At 41.3% G+C, this 18711-nt stretch overlaps 1 protein-coding gene across 9 annotated transcripts in view; it reads right to left on the bottom strand.

Annotated features, from left to right (window-relative positions):
* Window positions 1-18711, bottom strand: part of LOC116851051 (protein sprint) — a 101045-nt gene that overhangs the window by 70631 nt on the left and 11703 nt on the right. For 3 of the 9 annotated variants that reach the window (XR_004379517.1, XM_032830055.1, XM_032830059.1), the window contains exon 1: window positions 4482-4742. The exons of 4 other annotated variants lie outside the window; for them this stretch is intronic. The gene's annotated coding sequence lies outside the window, so the exon portion shown is untranslated. Of the gene's footprint in view, window positions 1-4195; window positions 4460-4481; window positions 4743-18711 lie in introns of those variants that run through there. 2 more of the 9 variants (XM_032830057.1, XM_032830058.1) reach the window with 2 other exon arrangements.

The raw sequence follows: 18711 nt of genomic DNA, 5'->3' as shown, positions 1-18711 counted from the left end.
ATCCCGCTGGCTGGCGGCGCGTCGCGAATCGATCGCTCGCAAGTGAAGCGGCGGCAGTTTCTCTCTCTCTCTCTCGACGTCGGTTTCCTCCTCCGTCAGAAGCCGCTCTCGTCCCCTTATCGTGAATAAAACCACCTTATCTACCGGGCCCACCGTGAGTGGCAGCTGGCCGGACACGATCGGAATGCCAGTGAACGCTGACGCGATACGATGATGATGAGTAATCGGCGCATTGCGCCGGCTTTCTTGCTGCCGCCGCATTGTTGATGCACGGCAAATGCGAGTTATCGCGCGATTACGCGCGGATTTTCCGCGCGCCTCGCGCCGCCTGAGAAAACCTCGGGGGCCGAGGCGAAGCTCGCGCGAATGAAGTGAAATTCGCGCGAGCGTGGAGACGACAGAAGCGCCTGAAGCGAGCGATCAAAGGCGAGAGGCCTGGAACGATATCCGCGAGCCTTTGCGAATACCGGGAGAAACGTTCTCGGGAAATGGAAGCGGAAATTATGCACCGTCGCGACGACGCACCGTGGCTTGAAACAGAAAATATATGATGAAAGAACATTTTTTAGTAACTGCTGTTTTAAGGTATTATTACCTTGTCACTTGTTGTTACATAAATTGGAGTTTTAGGATTGTGAAAAATGATTGATTTCCAGGATAGCGCGGAAATTACTTGATAGAGAAACTCGGGGCATAATGAGAACTATAAGGTTTAAACAAGTTTCAAACATATTACAAATAAACAAATCAATTTAATTTTGCACCAAAATATTCTTTGAACTATTCACTATAAGAAAAACACAAGTTGCACAGTGAAAGAATAGTTTAAAACGAAATTATTGTTTTATGTATTTGTATAATGTATTTGAGATATTTAAGATTGTATAGTAAGAAGTATTCTTATTAACATACATAAACCGCGCGTTATTTCCTTTCAGTAATTAAAAAGACCTCTCAGTTTTGAAATTAAATATTTAATGTCCAATGGAAATTTTGATGTACTTTCTAGAAAAGAGCGTGTGGTCTAATATGTGGTTTAATATAGTTTGTTCGTAGAAGATTATAAGATAAATATTTAGAAAATTTGTAATAAGAAGTCGGGAATCTCATTTCCTTTTCGTGTTTCTCGCTTTTCGAGCCACTGTGCTATAACCGTCTGATTAACACCTGAATGTTTCTCTCGACGTCCGTCTCCTCGCGGAATTCCTCCTTGGAAACAGCACTTTCTAAACTAAAATTTCTCTCTCTCTCTTTCCCTCAATCTCTTTCACTCTTTCTTTTGCTAGACAGACCTCCCCGTGGCTGTTGCAGATCCTTAATAAACGATCGTGCAACTTTCCACCTGACGCGTGCCGATCGCACACCGTCGCGAATAACTCGCGACGCGAGCGAACGGCCGTCTCATCCGGATAAACGAGCGAAAATCCCGGTACCGTTGAAATAACGCCGACCCCGTGGACTCTCCAACAATATCGCGAGAGTGTCATCAGGAATTTCAGACATCCCGCGGGCTACGCGGGGCTACACGGAAATAGAAAGCGTCTCTCCCTCGCGAATTATTTTTACGTTCCGTGTTTTTCTCTCTTCGGCCTTTTTCTTTTTTCTCTTCCTTCTTGCGCGACAGTATCGATACACATATACACACACATACTGCATTTACGTAACGTAATTATACGTCTTGAATTGCAAATTAGAGGCACTGCCGGAGGCACAATTTTCTGTTCGATTCCGCAAGTGCGGCGAGTCCGGCCGCGGGATGTCCTTTTAACAACGCCAGCGGGCTAATTTGGAGTGAAAATTGTGAGAAACTACATACACCCGTAAATTTTGACTTTTGCTCTAACTCTCCTGACCTGTAATAGGCAATTCCGAAAGTTTTTGGCATCCTAAAACCAAATCCGTTACCCAAACTGGTTTATTACGTCAGGTTTTCGAGATATTCCAAGCTAAAAATTAAGTTAACCTAACTTTAATCTAAAAGTTAAGTTTTAAAATAAATACGCAAATTTTTGGTAGACACAGCATAAGATGTATTGATAAAACTATATAACTTGTCTAGTGTTGCTATGCAATGTCTCATATGATTATTTTATTTTTCTCAATTCTTTTTATATGTAATTTCGAATAATAACTTTGTGATTCGATACTTAAAACTTCAATATATAAAAGAATAAGTATAATTTTAGACATACTTTATTTTTTATATAAGTAAACACATTTTGAATGCTTAGGAAATTATGGTTACCAGTGTGCGTTAAAGAACACAAAAAATTAAGCATAGATATATGGAGTAATTATTTTTTCATTTATTGAATACAACCGATTGGTAACAATCGATTTTAGTAGATTTTTTCATGTTAAGTTCAAATTCGTTCGCTAAATTGGCCTATCCCGTCTTGTTTCAAGTTTTTTCAATCTAAAATTGGCTATCTTTTCAATCAAAATTGGATTAAAAATGGCCATCTTAGCACATTTAGCTTAGAGTATCTTGGAAACCTAACGTGATGGAGCATTTTTGACAGTGTATTTTTAGTCTTAGCGCGTCAAAAACCCTCGGGATCTCACACCCACACAGTCTGGGGGTAAAAATTGATGTCAGCCAGTTTTGTTATCGTATGCCGATGACTGAATTATACTGTTGGCCCATGTGCACCTCGAGGCGCGACAACATGCGCACGGTGAATAACGCGGCGGCCAAAAACGAAGAAACCGTCCGCGGTAACCTGCTGGCCGGCCTTTATTACGAAACGAGAGCGAGTGGGACCTTTCGGTACGTTCAAGACGACCTTCGCCGCACTTCCGGTACGGGTCGTGAATGTGCCACAAGCAATATTGCGAATGCCTGCCTGCCTGCCCGTTTGCCTGACCAGCTTGTCTGCCCGCATGCCTGCTTAGTTTTCGAACGGAAGAGGACGACCGGCAATAACACGAAGACGAGCGCGCAATCAGGCAGGAACAGGACGAGGCCCCGTCGTGATATCGCGCGGCGAAAGTGAGATGAAGTCGCTCGCGGCGGCACGATCTCCGTGTAATGTTCGCGAAAACGACAGTAGCAATTTCCTCCCCGCGTCTCGCCGCGAAAATCACCGCAATCAATAACTAGTCGGTCTCGTGCGCTTTCGAAAGTAGTCGCAGATAAACTGCCGACGCTGTTTGCTCCGCGCCATAATCTTGTTCCGCGTGTAAACGCCAAATGCACTCTCTTTAGGTGCACTTCTTTCCTATCGCACTTGAGGACTTTCTTATAGACTGTTATGTGACGTGTTTTATACGTCGCATATCTTGTAAATATCTGAAGTTTTATCTCTTCTTACGTATCTGTTCCATTTTATTTCTTATCATTATTCCCATCTAGATTGTCGTGCGATTTGTAATTTACTAATCACCTCTACACGGAGGAAATATTGCAGTCAAAATTGCAACCAAATTTCTACAATTCTGAAGAGAATCATGACCGAAATTATTATATATTTGTTTAAAAATGTTGCATACGATTGGCCTTTTACTACTAATAATTATAATAATTGTATTCTAATGTCTTTTTCTGTTGTATAGCAGATAGATTATCAAGTTTATTGTTTTTACAGTAATTATAGTAATCTACACATAGCAATTTATACAATTTCAGTACAGTCCAGTTTGCCAAAAAGCATTAAGAAGGGACATAATTTTGAACGTAATTTTTACTACAATATATTCTTCGCGTGGAAAGATTCCGTGCATATGTTGTGTAATACGTTTCACTTCTATCTGCCGACAACGTACTTCTATATGCCAGCCACTACTACTGAGTCTTATCTACCGATAAGACAGCCGATAGATCTCACTATGCTAGTGCAACGTACAATTAGAAAGAGAAAAGCATCACATCATTGAGTCACTTATTTGACCGTGAACTAACTGAGACATTCATTGGAATCCTTTCCTCCGAATTAATCGACAAAGGAAGCTCTGTTTTGCGGTTGAGGCATAAAGAAGTTCCATTATTAGGGAAAGAAAAAACGACCTCAGGATGCTTAAAGGCTCAACGCTTAAAGGATTATTCATAAGAATTCAAACGCGACGTTCTATTGCACTCCCGATTCTGTGCTCCGCGCTGATCGGTGTGTTTGTCGGTTCTTGTTTGAACGAGTTCAAGAACTCGCGGAAAAAAAATAAGAAGTGTGAAGAATCGCGAGAAATCACTGATACCCACCACCGGTTAACTGACCTGAACGGATCTGATTAATCACGCGTTGGTTTAATTAAACATGGATAAATTAACACACTCTTGAACGGAGACGCAGGTGATAACTCGCAATCGACAGTTCACTGAAACTCGCGACGACGACAGGTGCGTATCAGCACACCTCCGAGATCGCCGCCACGTTCTCGAAGGAGCGACCGATATTGCCGATACCTAATCGCGCTATTACGATTAGGTAGCCGTCGTCGAGTTGCCGTGTGAACGAATGCACCGGCCCGTAGCATTGGCAACGTACCGGCTTTCCCCCGTCTCTCCCTTTCACTCCTGCTCGCACTCTCTCTTTCTCTTTCTCTCTCTTTTGCCACTGTCTACCTCTCACGCACTTGGCGACGCACTATCGAACGCGATGCACGCACAACGAGAACGACGACGAGGTCAGCGGCGGCGGGACGCGCCGAGACGCCCGTCGGCGACGCACTGCGGCCAGCCGGAGCGTCGCGACGGTACGTAAACGGTGGCGTACGAGGACGCGACTGCCGGAGGCGACGGCGGCACGAGAGACGGTTGTCCCCCGATACATTGTGAAAGGGAGCAGAGGGGACGAATGGACGGATGGGTGCGTCGAGTGGCACGCAGGCGCACAAAGTGCGCCGCCGTTTCATTCTAGAGATGCTCGATCTGCCGCCGCTACCGCCGCCGCCGCCGCCGCCGCCGCCACCGCCGCTGCCGCCGCCGTCTCCATAGGGACCGCAGCATTCGAACCGGTCCAAACGCCGGATGATGATGGCCCGCTGCCACCGACAGACGGCCGGACGGATGGACGGGCGGACGGGCAGACAGTGTCGCGGGCATCTGTTATGTCTGGACGACCACTGGCCGTCCTATTATCCTTCCGCCGTTGCCACCCTCGCTAGTGATAATCATGAAGCGATGAGGACGACAATGAGGATGAGAATGAGGTTAATGGAGGGGGCAGGTGGAAAGAAAATAAGGATGAGAATGAGGGTGATGATAAACTTGAGAGTTGGGTTAAGGATAAGATAAGGATGAGGACAAGGTAAGGATGAGGATAAGATAAGGATGAAGATAAGAGTAAGAATAAGGATGAAGCTGAGAGAAAGATGGAAATGAGGATGACATTGAGGATAAGAGTGAAATGGATAAAGATGAGGAAGATGAGAAGGAGAATGTGGATGAGAATAAGGATAGGAATGAGAATGAGGATGCGAGGATAAGGATGACATTGAAGTGGATAAGAGTGCGAATGGGCATATGGATAAGGATGAGGATGAAGATGAGATGAAGGATGAGATGAAAGATGTGGATGAGGATGAGAGAGAGGATGACCATGAGAATAAGAGTGAGAAGGTAGATAAGGATTAGGATGAGAATGAGCATAAGAATGAGAATGAGAACGATGAGAATTGCGAGAAATATGACGATGAGGAGAAGGATATGGACGAGAATGGGCATGAGCGATAATGAAGACGACAATGAACACAAGAGAACAAAGATGAGACTAAGAACAAGAATAAGGACGAAGACAAAGATAATAACGGGGTGAAGTGAACAAGGATGAGGATAAGAAGCACAATGATAAGGGCAAAAATGAGGATGGTCATAAAAAGACTACATAAAGATGAAGATGCAAATGAGGATGAGAATGAAAGTGAGATGAATAATGAGAATGATGACGATTCGGAATGTTAGTAATTAAAAGCGAAGATTAAGAGCGTTCTTGATAATTTTTATAATATTACTGTTGATGCACATTATCTCAGATAATAATGAACTTTTACTGATAACAAGGTTCGACAATGAGCGATAGTAGGCCGCGAGAGTCGCTCGGAAAGCTCTTCTCTCGGAGCGGCGAATGATATCCTGTTCGGGAGTGTTGGAAATTACATCGAGCGACCTGAAAATTACAACGTGCTAGGCGTTATTTATCCGGTGGCAATGTCGACACGCACTGATTACTCCCCGCTGCCGATATATTTTCTCTTTAACGGCGCGTAAACCGTACAGAGTGTCCCAAAACGAAGAACACACCTTTCATTATAACGACGCGAGCCCGGAACGAAGGGGAGATATTAATTAGCCGATTCTCGAGATTGAAATTTGGCCTCGCGAATGTTACGGCCACTCTATTCGAGAGGTTTCCTTTCCTTTCCTCTCTTACGTCTAAGTAATAATTCAATTTATCTCGATTCTTTGGCGTGCTTCAATTTAATTTGAGGTGTGCGCTGTAATTCGATGGAATTCAATTCAAATTCAGGAAGGGATATTTTATTCCGCATTTTCGTTCAACTTTTCACGCGAAATTACTTTCCCCTCGCGATCGAACGGCCCACCCTGTGTATATCGTTGTACACCTCACGCGCGGGTGGGGTGGCAATAAAAGCTTTTTCTTCTGGTGGCGGGACGGCGAAGATGGCGGTGAGCGGAGAGTTTCTTTCGCGTCCGGACAGTGGAAATCGTAAATGCTTTTCGTGCTCGGTCGATCTGTTCAACCTCCTGGAAACCACCTGATTCAAGGCAGTTTCGATGCTGCCCCGCACAAAGTCGCTGGCGCGAGCTCGAAGGCGGTATCGCGCAACACCTTTCTGGGACACTTCACGACTCCATTATTACAAATTAGTTCTACTCAATTGACAGTTATCCTTGCGTGAATATCATCGATCAATTAGTTGTCGCGACCAAGTTCGAGGTTCAGTTCTTCACCGACCGCGAAAGTGAGGAATGCTGCGTGACGTCCTCTCGATTGACGAAGAAAAAGTATTATAAGAATCACTTTCGCGATCTTCGATTCAACTTCGTTGCCGCAACTCTTCGCGGGCTTTTTGCAATTTGGTGCGAGGCTCTTCCAGCGGTCGTTTGTCTTCCGGTTCGCCTCCCACCCTTGACAACTTTTTCTTACAACGACGGGCCGAGAGGGTGAGGTCGCTTTCGTTCTCCGTGATACGATACCCGTACGGTGCTGCCTCCTCCCTCTCGCGGCAGTAAAATCCACGAGGTTCGCCACAAATCTCTTCCGCTCCGACTACCCCTTCTCCTGCCGTCTCTTCTGCCTCGCGCCTACGGGAACCCCTTTACAGCTTCGCTTCTAATCCAACTCGCGCGGTAGCAACTTAAGAATATCTATGTACTCTTGGCCTCGAAGTGCCGTCGGGATCAATGCCAAGATGAATGGACCTCGAGCTTATGCCTGAGAAAGGGAAAGAGAAAGAAAGAGAGACACTGTGGAGAAATTATGGCCGCGGAAAGTACGAGAGAGAAAGAGAGAATAAGAGCCGGACTAGACTAAACGAAGATGAGAGGAGATGAAATTCACGCGCTGGCGGACAGGTGCTAAGCTAGAAATTTTGGTAGACAGCAGGGAGACACTCTCTCAGCGACGCGCCGCAATATCGCGACCGAAATAGCCGGCCGTGTTGCGACACTGAGAAAAGAGACACTAATTGGGGCCAGAGAAAAGTGGCAATCGACTCCGTCCACAGAAATAGCGTGCCATTGAGGAAGTTTTATTGGCACAGTCGGCGAGATTTCGCGAACGAGATATTTTTCCTCAAGGGAAAGGGTCGTGCACTTCGCGATCGTGTTTAAATCGAGGATGAATTATCGCGACATTTTCTCGGGCGCAACGTCCCGGACGAGTTAAGAGCGCGGCTAAGATCCGGGACTCAGGTGCGTTCGTGGAAAAATTCTCGTGAACTTTCTCGCTCAACTAAGCGAACTCTCCTGTGAAGAATTCCCCAGCTCCGCCGTCGGCCGTGGAAATATACCGGTCGAGTGGTTGGAGGGTGCAGGGAGAGAGAGAGCAGACTTCATAAGTGTATAAATTCAAGAGATGTTACGCCGCTCATCTCTCCTGCAAGTCCAGCTACGTTATACACAGTGTAACTTCAGGGGCTGTCGAAACTTTAACTATGTGCCTCTACCGCCAAGAAGTTCGAAAGATGCTGTATAAACACTGCTGTATATAGAAGGGATGGGTAGAGATAAGCGTGTGAAAGTATCTTTTTTAATTTTACGCATTACCCGCGAAAATAGTTATTTGACATAAAAAGAAGAATAATATTTCTTATATGATATTTTCTCTAGAAATTGAACAACCTGGCCTAGGAGTCTTAACTTTCTTTTCGGCGTAACATAACAATTGTTTATTGATAGTGACTTTTATCGCAAACATAAACATCTCGATCAAATACTGATTCTCTTTATCTTATCATGCGAGATAAATAATAAATAATAGATATATCTTATCAGAGTGGTGGAATCTTTTCAACATAAAGGAAACCGGGGCTAGATGTCACATTCTTCAGAATTTCAAAGTTTTAACTTCTCACGCAACTAATTATTATGACAGACATGATAGTGGCAACTTTCTTCTATGGTTTTATGCCTTCAACGAATTTGTAAACCGTATATTTTCTTCTGTAATAACCAAATTATGAACAACGTACTTATCTTGTTTTGTGCTATCAAGATCGAGTTGGCTAGCAGTTCGAGGTAAGAAGGCTACATATAAATTATGTATCCTGACTAGTGGTTCAGGGTCTCATAACAGTGTATTATAACTTACTTATAAATTTCATTTTAACTAATATAACACGTTACTTAAGTTTATTCACTCACGATAGAAAATATTAACACTAAATTTCGAGATGTAATGGGCTGCTCTCAAATCAGTTTTTTATTTTTAACTGTAATATTATTTAAGGAAATTCAGGGAAAATACCTATATTCTAAAAAGAACATTTTGCGATTTCGTTTCCATTGTTCTTCTCGCGGTAAATGTATAAACAAAGCAAATGACTGACATACCCTTTGGTCCAACTACGACTCGTTCTCTCTACACTATATGTACGAAATAAAAGCTGAGATGGGGGCGGGGATTGGCGAATGTCAAAAAATTCCGGTTGAAAGGGTCCGGCCCGAGAGGGATCGTAAAGAGATCGCGAAAAACCACTCCCTGCGAGTTTTCGAGCGAACGAGCTAGTTTTTCCGCTCGCGAACTTTCCATCGGAGCTCTCTTTTTTCTTGTTCGACGGCGCGTGATCCGCGGGGACGATGGGGTGAAAGGGTTGTTTCAGGGAGAATTATGGCGCGACGAGCGAGTTCGCTGTCAAGTAATCACCAGTCCGTCTCTCAACCCCCTCTGTGCGCGAGCGACGTGTAATACCTCTATCGACGTGGAGACATTTCTTTTTCAAAAAAAAGAACATTTAATCGACGAGATGTTTACGGGATGAATCGAGTTTCCTTTCTCTCTCTTTCTCTCTCTTGGGATCTCTTCTTTCTGTTTTTCTCTCTGCCTCTCATTCTTCATACAACACAGTGCGTTTGTTTAATGCATTGACACGTAATTATATTTCATCTTCAAGGTCGTGGATTTTTTTGCTTTCAGCGATCAAAAGATCCGAAGTGAATTCCTGAGGAGAGAATAGGAAGTCAACCCCGAAGCCCAGCCGTGGTGTTCTCACTCATTCACTTGACGAATCCCGTCTGCTCCGAATTCGTGGGATTCGCGGAGACAGAGAGGCATGTCATTTCGCGTTTTCGCTCGGCAATGCGGCGGGGAAGATTTTCCGATTCAAAAAGCAATCAGCCAAGACCAAAGGGAGGGCGTCGTCGCGTACGTGACGCGATTTCCCGCGAACTTGGATCGTTTCCCCGGCTTCTTTCGTGCTCCCGCTGCCTCCTTTTGCGCCCGGCCGGCGGCTGTCGCGCGGCTGACGCTGTCGTTCTTTGACAGAGACGAAGCTCGAGATATGACGGATTGCGAGCGAAGAGGAGGATGGCGAGCAAGAAGGAGATGAAAACGCCGGGGCGCGTGGCAGACGACAAATCGTTCCGCAGATGCGAAGTGATATAAGAACTGCACATAGTCTCTCTTTCTCTCTTTTCTCTCTTCTTTCTCTCTATTTCTTCCTGGTATTATAAATGTCGGGGAGAGAGAGGGGCAGAGGAGAAGTTTGGTAAAGTTCAATTAATTAGATTAATTTAACCATGTTTGGCTAGTTTAGTTTCACTGCATAGGCAGCACTCATATCCTAGAATTATTATTATCCCAATTAAGGAAATTACAAAATGGATGACAAATTCGAAAAATATTGATAACGTAGAAGTGATTGTCATTATCAAGATCACACTATTATTTTTATATTTTCTATACAAATAGATCTTATATAAATATGTTCTGCTTTGTTTTGCCATATTTAACAGAAGATATATAGAAGTCTTTCTGCAAACTTTTCTTATATTTTTAAGCTTTCCTCCCTAAATTTAGTTGTAAAGACATAACAATGTTCTTTGAAATTTTCCTGAGCGGAGTCAACACATGTTCTGAATATACAAGATTAAGGGCCTTCACACACAAATGACATATCAATAATGTAAGACGTACCATAAGAATTTACCAATTACGATCTAGTATTCATCAAAATGGCGACCTTACGGTTCGACGATTCTCAACATGATTGGTCAATTCTTACGGTACGTCTTACGTTACTGTTATATCGGTTTGTGTGTGAAGGCCCTAAAGCATGAAACTTTTGTATCAAGCACAAATTTATGCTGAATAATAGTTCGAGATTTTAATTTTGAAATTTGTTGTCACTTTCGTTACATGAGGAATGCTGCAATTAATTTCTTCACGTATTTTCATGGCGTAAAAGCGTTTATAATTTTCTGCAACTAATATGACGTAAAGTCACTTGTAGAAAAAAGTCACCATATTTTGTTAGTAAAGTTTACAAGTATGGCATTCCCCTTAACTTCAGTTTTCTCTTTTCTTTTCCCTTAGTTATCAAATTAATTTAAAATTTTTTCTCTCTTCTACTAATACATTATATGCACGTATCGAGATTATTGTTTGAAAAAGAAAAATAGAAAAAGGAAAAAATTATATTCTCCTATATTATTAGTAATATATTACAAAAAATATATTCTTCTATATTATTTTTATTCTACTTATTTTGCACAACTATTATCTTTTCATATGTATATTGTACTGTTAAATAGTTCTCAGAAACTTTACCTTGGAGTGTAAATAAACTCTTTTTCTCTCTCTTTCTCCTTCTTCCATCTTACGCAAAAAAGTAAAAAAAATCGATAGAAAAATCTCAAAAAAAAAAAAAAAGGAATTTTCTTTACAAAAACGTGTATTAAATAAGTTGCGCTTCGGCTTCTTTGCAGCAGGAGAAGGTGGCTTATTTTTTCCGCACGCGTCCCGCGCAAGTCATATATATTGTATATATAGATATATATGTGTGTGCGTATATGTGTGCGTACCTCGAGGAAAATAAATAAAGGGAATAAATTTCCTCACTGGCACCCGGTCTCCTCCAGCGGCCAACGGCCGATGTGTACGCACGCTCACGGAAGCACGCACACTCCGTCGCGGCAAATAAGACGGCGAACGAACGAGCCGATATTTATCACAGGGGGCGCCCATTACCGGCGCGATCTTGCCGCGCTAGGTCTTATCTAGCCGGGTGATTTGTCTCGATTCATGGGGTGGCCGCGCGCACGGGGACCGCGATAAATTAGTATCTATATTTGCGCGCGCGCGGAGAGAATCCAGCACGCGCTGTGGACGCATTGCGTCCCGGTTGGGTGCAGTGACGTCGGCGTTTTCGTGCGGAGCGACTCGCCGAGTCACCTGGAAAATGATTCGCCGAATAGAGTCGTGCTACTGACGGCCGCTACCGTTCGCAGAAAACGTCCAGCGCATGCTGCGCGAACCTGGAAGCAAACTCTATTAAGCGGTGCTTATATTGAGAGAAATCACCCGATAAAAATTAACAAGTGAATATTTCCGATTAAAGATAAATTTTTGTATTCAATCAGGAAACATCCGATGAGAAATGTCGGCTCATAATTTTTTGATCGGTTCATCTGATGAAATGCCATTATAATCGGAAATATCCGATTAAATTTAATCGGTTATCCTGATGGAATGTAAAAATTGATCGGAATTTGATCGGAAATATCTGTTAATTTTTTATCGGATCATTTCTCTCAGTACAATGAGATCTTAAATCATAAGACTTAAGCTTTAAAGCCTGAATTAAAATGTGTTTTTTGTTTTCTGTTTCTTGTTCTCTATTTTTTCCTAGTTTATGGCATAAGATGTAAATCAGGAAAAAATGAAGAAAAAGAAATAGGAAGCAAAGATAGCATATTGTAGATCAAACTTGTGCCTTAAACCGTAAGAAATTGACACTAATCACAGTCGATTATTTTCCTCATATTTGACTGTGATCGGTCAATTTCTTATGGCTTAAGTTTTATGGCTTAAGTTCTCATGGTAGATACAGCTTTAGCGCTCAGGTGTCGAAGATCTTCTGTCAAGAAAGAGTCAATTTACTTTTGCATATTTTTCTGCGTTTTTAGATATTATTTACAATTTATAAACTTTTATAAAATAAATAGACTCAATAAAAATATACAATATTCGATATTGTCGGAATATTTATTTAATTATATTTATACGGAATTATATTTATTATGTGTCAAAGACAATTTGTTTGTCTAGTATGTAATAAATATTCTGATAACACTGAGTATTGTAGATTTTTAATTTTATTGCACTGATATATTCATTTATATGTTTTCATTGGTCTTTTATATTTAATATCTTTTTATCTTTCTTCACTTTTATATACTTCTACTTTCTTTCATATTTTGTCCTTTACGCCAATATATTTCTGTTAATTCTCTAATTGAAGATTTTCTTTCATAAATAAATAATAATTACAATTGATTAAAATCGCGAAAGTCGTGTGGTTGCGATATACACAATCACTATTGTATTCGATAGAATAAAAAAATGAAAAAGATATTTTCCCTGAGTATTTGATCAAACAACGAAATTTTCTAGAAAGTTAACATATGTTTTGTTCTATCCTAATATAAAATAAAAACTAGAAAAAAATGTTGAGAAGTCTTTGGGTTTCTCATTTAGATTCGCGCGTTTGAAACGTTCCATTTCTCATCAGAGAATCCATAGGAAGATCTTTAATTAAATATTTCCGGCATTTTTATTTCTTACTTTTTAAAGGTCCCGTATTAACATGAGCGTCTCGTCAAATGCAATCACTAATCTAATCCCTGAAAATCAGACAGTTTTCCCTCTTCATTGACTTGGAAAAATTGATTTACTCAGAAATGTTCGTAGCGGTTCGATGATCGTCTGGGAGAGCCGCGAACTCGATTTTCCTCTCTCGCAGGTGCGGCCGCAGCATCACATGGGTGGCCACGCAGAGTATCCGTGCGCCTTCGTGCGTTTGTGTGTGTGTGTGTGTATTCGCGTACGTGTAAACGTCTCTACGGAGTTTCGCAGTAGGTGTTTGCTTACGTGTGTAAGTGTGAGAGCGTGTGGTTCCGCGTTTCGGAATAATTTAATTAGAGAGAGCGTACGAAGTGAAGTGCCAGGTCTTATCCCACGGGCTTAATAGCGAGCCGGCTCCCGACCTCGCCGAGGGCGTCCCCGGGGACGTATCTCTCGCCGTGGAAGCGCCGGGCGACGTCGGAAAATGCGCGATGCCGTGGCGGATCCTCGATGAGGACGAGGACGAGGAGATCTCGCAGGAGGAGAGCGCGACCACGACGCGTCTACGCCGCGACGGCCGTGCTTAATGAATTAATCCGTCGTTATTATGCACGCTTTGCCGCGGCCGTCCTTTCGTTACCTTTATTATCGCGCTTTTCGTCCCTTCGTCTCTTTCGGCTCTGTCTTATCCGTGACCGTCGCGAAACAAATGCGGAAAAACCGTTGCCTTGGATGACGTGTGCGTGGACGTTTCGGTCATATGAATCATCTATCGTAATTGATCAGTCGCGAAAATTAATATCTAGATCTCTGTCTTTTTTAGAACGACGACACACGAGTAGGCGACGTCATTGAACGCGCGTTGTCGCGAAACGACATATGCGCGAACACGTGAGTCATTTAACAATGTAATTTTGATAAGTATGTGAGTCACAATTGATTCGATGTATGAGACTCTCGCAATACGGAAAAATGTTGAATTCAGTCTCCGGGTTAGAATCGCGTTTTCGTTGTAACTGTGTTTCCAACGTTCAGTAAACATTTCAGTTCACTTCATCAAGGAGAGGAGCAACCTGATACTCGAGTCGCTCCTTAGTAGGTATACCCTTATAAATGAGTCGAGCTTGATTAATTGAGGGGAAAAGAGAATGGGGGGGGGGAAGACAGAGAGGGGAGGGAATAGGGAGAAAATTTGATTCAGCCAATAAAATTTTCAAAATCTAGAGAAATAGTTTATCAAATTAGGCAGATTTTTCCTTTGTTATCTCGGTCAAAGTTTATAACATTATTTAATTATATAATTAGAAATATATTACAAAAAATGAACAAATATATATAATTATAAATATACAGTTATAATATATTTTTTATTTTACAAATAATTGCATATAATTAATAATTATATGAGATCAAAATAACATTTAAATCGAGCTAAAAAATTAACGCCGGACGCTAAATATTATTGCGTGACAAACGTGAAAATAATTTTTCGAGAGAAACTTTGAATGTTGAAGAGCATTAATGCACCATAATTAATGTATTATAAATCATAATTAAAAAATATATTAGAACTAAGAGAAACACGAACGAGAAAATATTCTTCTTGTCGGACAGGAGATAAAAAAACATTAATATTAGGATATTCAGGACGATGACAAGGATTAGACAACGTAATTAAACGCATGATGTGTTGAGTGTGGACGAAATGCAATTTGCAGCACGTTGTCCGGACAAGGTTTCGCTTCAAAAGCGAAACTTTTAATTAAAAAGTAACCATCGGCTCGCATGTATGAATGTGAGTGCCTTTGTGTACACGTGTATGTGTGTGCGCGCGCGTCAAGGACGGCCTCGAGCAATTTGCGGCGATATAAAAGTTTCCCCGAAATCGCGGCGGAAGCCGTTGTCGCTCGTGGAAACCGAGGTCGAATTAAGCAGCGATTCATACAGAGAGAGGCGGTCTTAAATTCGTAAGATCCGATCCAACCCTCTTGAGCGAAACTTTCGCGACTCGCGGTCGATCTTGACGAGGCGAGAAGCGAGAAACGAGAGAGTTATAACAAAAAAAAAAAAAAAAATGAAAAGAGGCGCGAAGTACACGTCCCAGCATCTGTTCCGCAAGAAAAAAATTCCGTAAAATAATTTTCTAAAAAAGTACTAAAATTAAAAAATTGCGTCAATTGGTAATGTGAAATATATTGTACAAAACATGACAAACAATGAAGCAAAGAAAATTAATATAGAATAAAAAGATTTCCCGAACCGAAAAAATTTGCGTTCTATAGCCAAGAATAAAAAATTATATTACACAAAGAATTAAAAATAATTGTCGTATTAACATTACAGAAAGAATCTATTGACTAAAAACTAAGAAATATGAATATCAAATTAAAAATAAAACACAATAAAAAAGAAATTGATAAATAATCAAATAATAAATAAAAATAAAAGTAATAAAGCAATGAAAAGGAAAATTAAGATATAGACAAGTATTAAATTAAATTAATTAAGTATTAAGTAAAAATTAGGCATGGTATTGATTTTCGGTACTCTTACGGTATTAGTTTTTCGTATTGGTATAGTATTGATTTTCGGTATTGTTACGGTATCCATTTTCTGTACTGGCTTCAGCGCCTATCAAGTGCAAAGGGTTAAATATATAATATTGTTCAGGTATACAGAAAAAGAAGTTTGGATTAAGTAAATTTGAAGGTACCAAAATTCCCTCATTCGTTCATATTTCATGAGAAATTGGCTGATTCAACTAAATCCTTTCTTCTTGTAGTTACTGTTCTTTAAGAATGAAACTGTACAATAAAACTGTCAATAAAACTTCGGCGGAAACACTGTCGACAATGATACGAAGAGCTAATGATGAGTCGGCTCTCCCTTCATTCTTTCTTTCTGGAAGATGCCTATTATCATTTCTGCCAACCCGATCGTGATATCCCTCACGACTAATTACCCTCGCCGAGGTATTTTAATACTCCGACTGCCCGACACCGGAGGGGGACAACGACCTCCACTCGTTCGATCGCTCATCGACTATAATAAAACGCGGCCTCTGAATGACGTGACCCTTCGCCGCGCGATTAAATCGGCGGAAGGGATTGTCGAAGGGTCAAAGGGATTTCCACGATGTATATGCAGGGCTTATACATGTGACATTAAATTTTATTGAAACGTGCCGATGACCCCCTGATGACCGGAAGCGCCGCATGCAAGTTGATCAAACAAATTCTCTCTGAGAATTCATTTCGCTTTTCCGCGCGATGTCGCGAACAGTCGCCGCTACCAGTTGTATAACTCTTGCGGAGATTGATTGTATATGTTTATAAGACATTATTTTATCGGATGTTCGATTATAACCAACGATTAAGCGTTTTAAAATTATCTCTTAAGTAAATCACTCCAACAGATATACAAATATGTGTGTTTATAAGAAATGTCTGTATTTCAAGAATTTACACAATTAATCTTGTAACAATAACATCAAATGCCTTTTGGAGATATTGACATAAACACCATAGACATAATATACATAGACTTCGCATACAGTCAGAAAAGTGAAGCCATATGTATCAGCCCCTCTCTCTTTTTCTCTGTCTCTTTATGCACAAACAAAGTGTGCAATACAATTTAAGTAAGACTTTTGCTTGCCAGTCCAATCGGGGTGCTGTTGCGTTCTATAATATTATGTAAATAAGAAATGGATTGCAACAAAAAAGTGACAAAATAGAGAGAAAACTATAGCCCCTTTATTGTCGCTCTCTTTCTAGATTTAGCTTCATTCAATTAGACAATAGAACGAAGCATTCGGCATTCGGAGTCCATGTATACTATGTCCATGATAAACACTCTAATTTATTTTCGAAAACGAGATAGTGAATTTGTATTTGACACTACTACTAGCTAGTAATGTAATGCTAACTCCTCCTAGTGACTAGATAAATAAGTTAAGGCCGATTGTTCCAACTTCTTAATAAGCTACTTGACAGTTAAAACATACGTCTGTCTTCGTTTTTTCTTCAAATTGGACAGACACATAATTTAACTGTTAGGTAGACTTACTAAGAGGTTGCAACAATACACACACATAAGAAAAAGTTTGGTTGTATTAACATGAGATTAATACAACTTGTAAAGAATAAATCAACGTGTTGACTGAAGCGGAATTTCTGATTCTTATGACCAAATTTGGGTCACATCAACTCCGAGAAATTTTGTGTCCTTCAACCAAAACGCGTTGATTCATTCATTAAAAGCAAACTTTGCGTTAACAACCAAGTTTCCTTTCCACATTGCATTAACAGCACGAGAAGTAAGACGGCTTCTACGCCCGGCTTTCCCTCGGCAATGCTCCCCCTCGAGACTCCACAACTGGTAAAACAGTCATTCGATTCAAGCTCGCTTAATTCATCCCGTTGAAACTCGCAAGATGATAACGAACGCCGCGGGCTCGATAATCCGCCCAGCGCCACCCCCTCGCCCTTTCCGCCCACTCTTTCCCGTGGAGTTAACGCAGAAGGGGATGTAGTACGAGCGCAATTAAATATTCGGCTGAATGGATACACTTGCGTTACGTTTTAGAAGCCTCTTTTTGCATATTAGCCGAGCGTAAGTGGAATACATTCGCTCGCTCGAGCCGTAACGACGGCTCGTTAGTTGCTGCGGAAGGGACCCTCGATCCGATTCTCCCCGTTGCAACCCCATAGCCGTAATTAGGAGGGCCATCGACTGCCTCGTAATGTCGCCGTCCCGTTATTCGCCCGCCCGTCCACTCGCCCCGTTCGTCCACGTTCGCGAAAAAATTAGACGAGGACGTGACGCGCGCATACAAATCACGAATCGATTGCCCGGCTCGCGCATTCGCCGCCAAACGAGCCTGGAATTTATCTTCCCACCATTCCCATTCCATCCCCTTTCATCCGGTGCCTTTCTCCTCTTTATCGTCAGCGAACGGGGTAGTCTCGTATCTTCAGATAAAATGTAACATAACACTAGAAAGACCAAGGGGTGATCTATTGAGCATTTGAATTACAATCATAAAGAGACTACCATATTTTTTTGATGTTTTATTTCTTTCTTTTAAAATCCCATGACCCATTCCTGACCATTTGTCACCATCATTACGCACGGCTGAATAAATTGTAACGGCATCTGTTACCAAATTTAATTTGCCTTCAATGCTGATGGTCGATAGACAACCTCTTCAGTCTTTTTAGACATATACAATTTTCAACCCTTTTAGATGATAAAATAACGAAGAAGACAAGTGACGCGGGACGAGATGCTGAAGTAAGGTTCAAGTAATAATGCCTGGACACTAATAACGTATAAATGTTTATCAAGAATAGATTATCATTCAGATAATTATTCTTGATAAACATTTTTATCTTTTAATCTTTTGACTGGTATTGTATATATATATATATATATATATATATATATATATATATATATATATATATAT

This window comes from Odontomachus brunneus, unplaced genomic scaffold (assembly GCF_010583005.1).
Source record: "Odontomachus brunneus isolate Ranch 3 - 2012 unplaced genomic scaffold, Obru_v1 Obru_scaffold_164, whole genome shotgun sequence".
Classification (NCBI taxonomy): domain Eukaryota; kingdom Metazoa; phylum Arthropoda; class Insecta; order Hymenoptera; family Formicidae; genus Odontomachus; species Odontomachus brunneus.
This window is presented reverse-complemented; position numbering and strand designations above follow the sequence as displayed.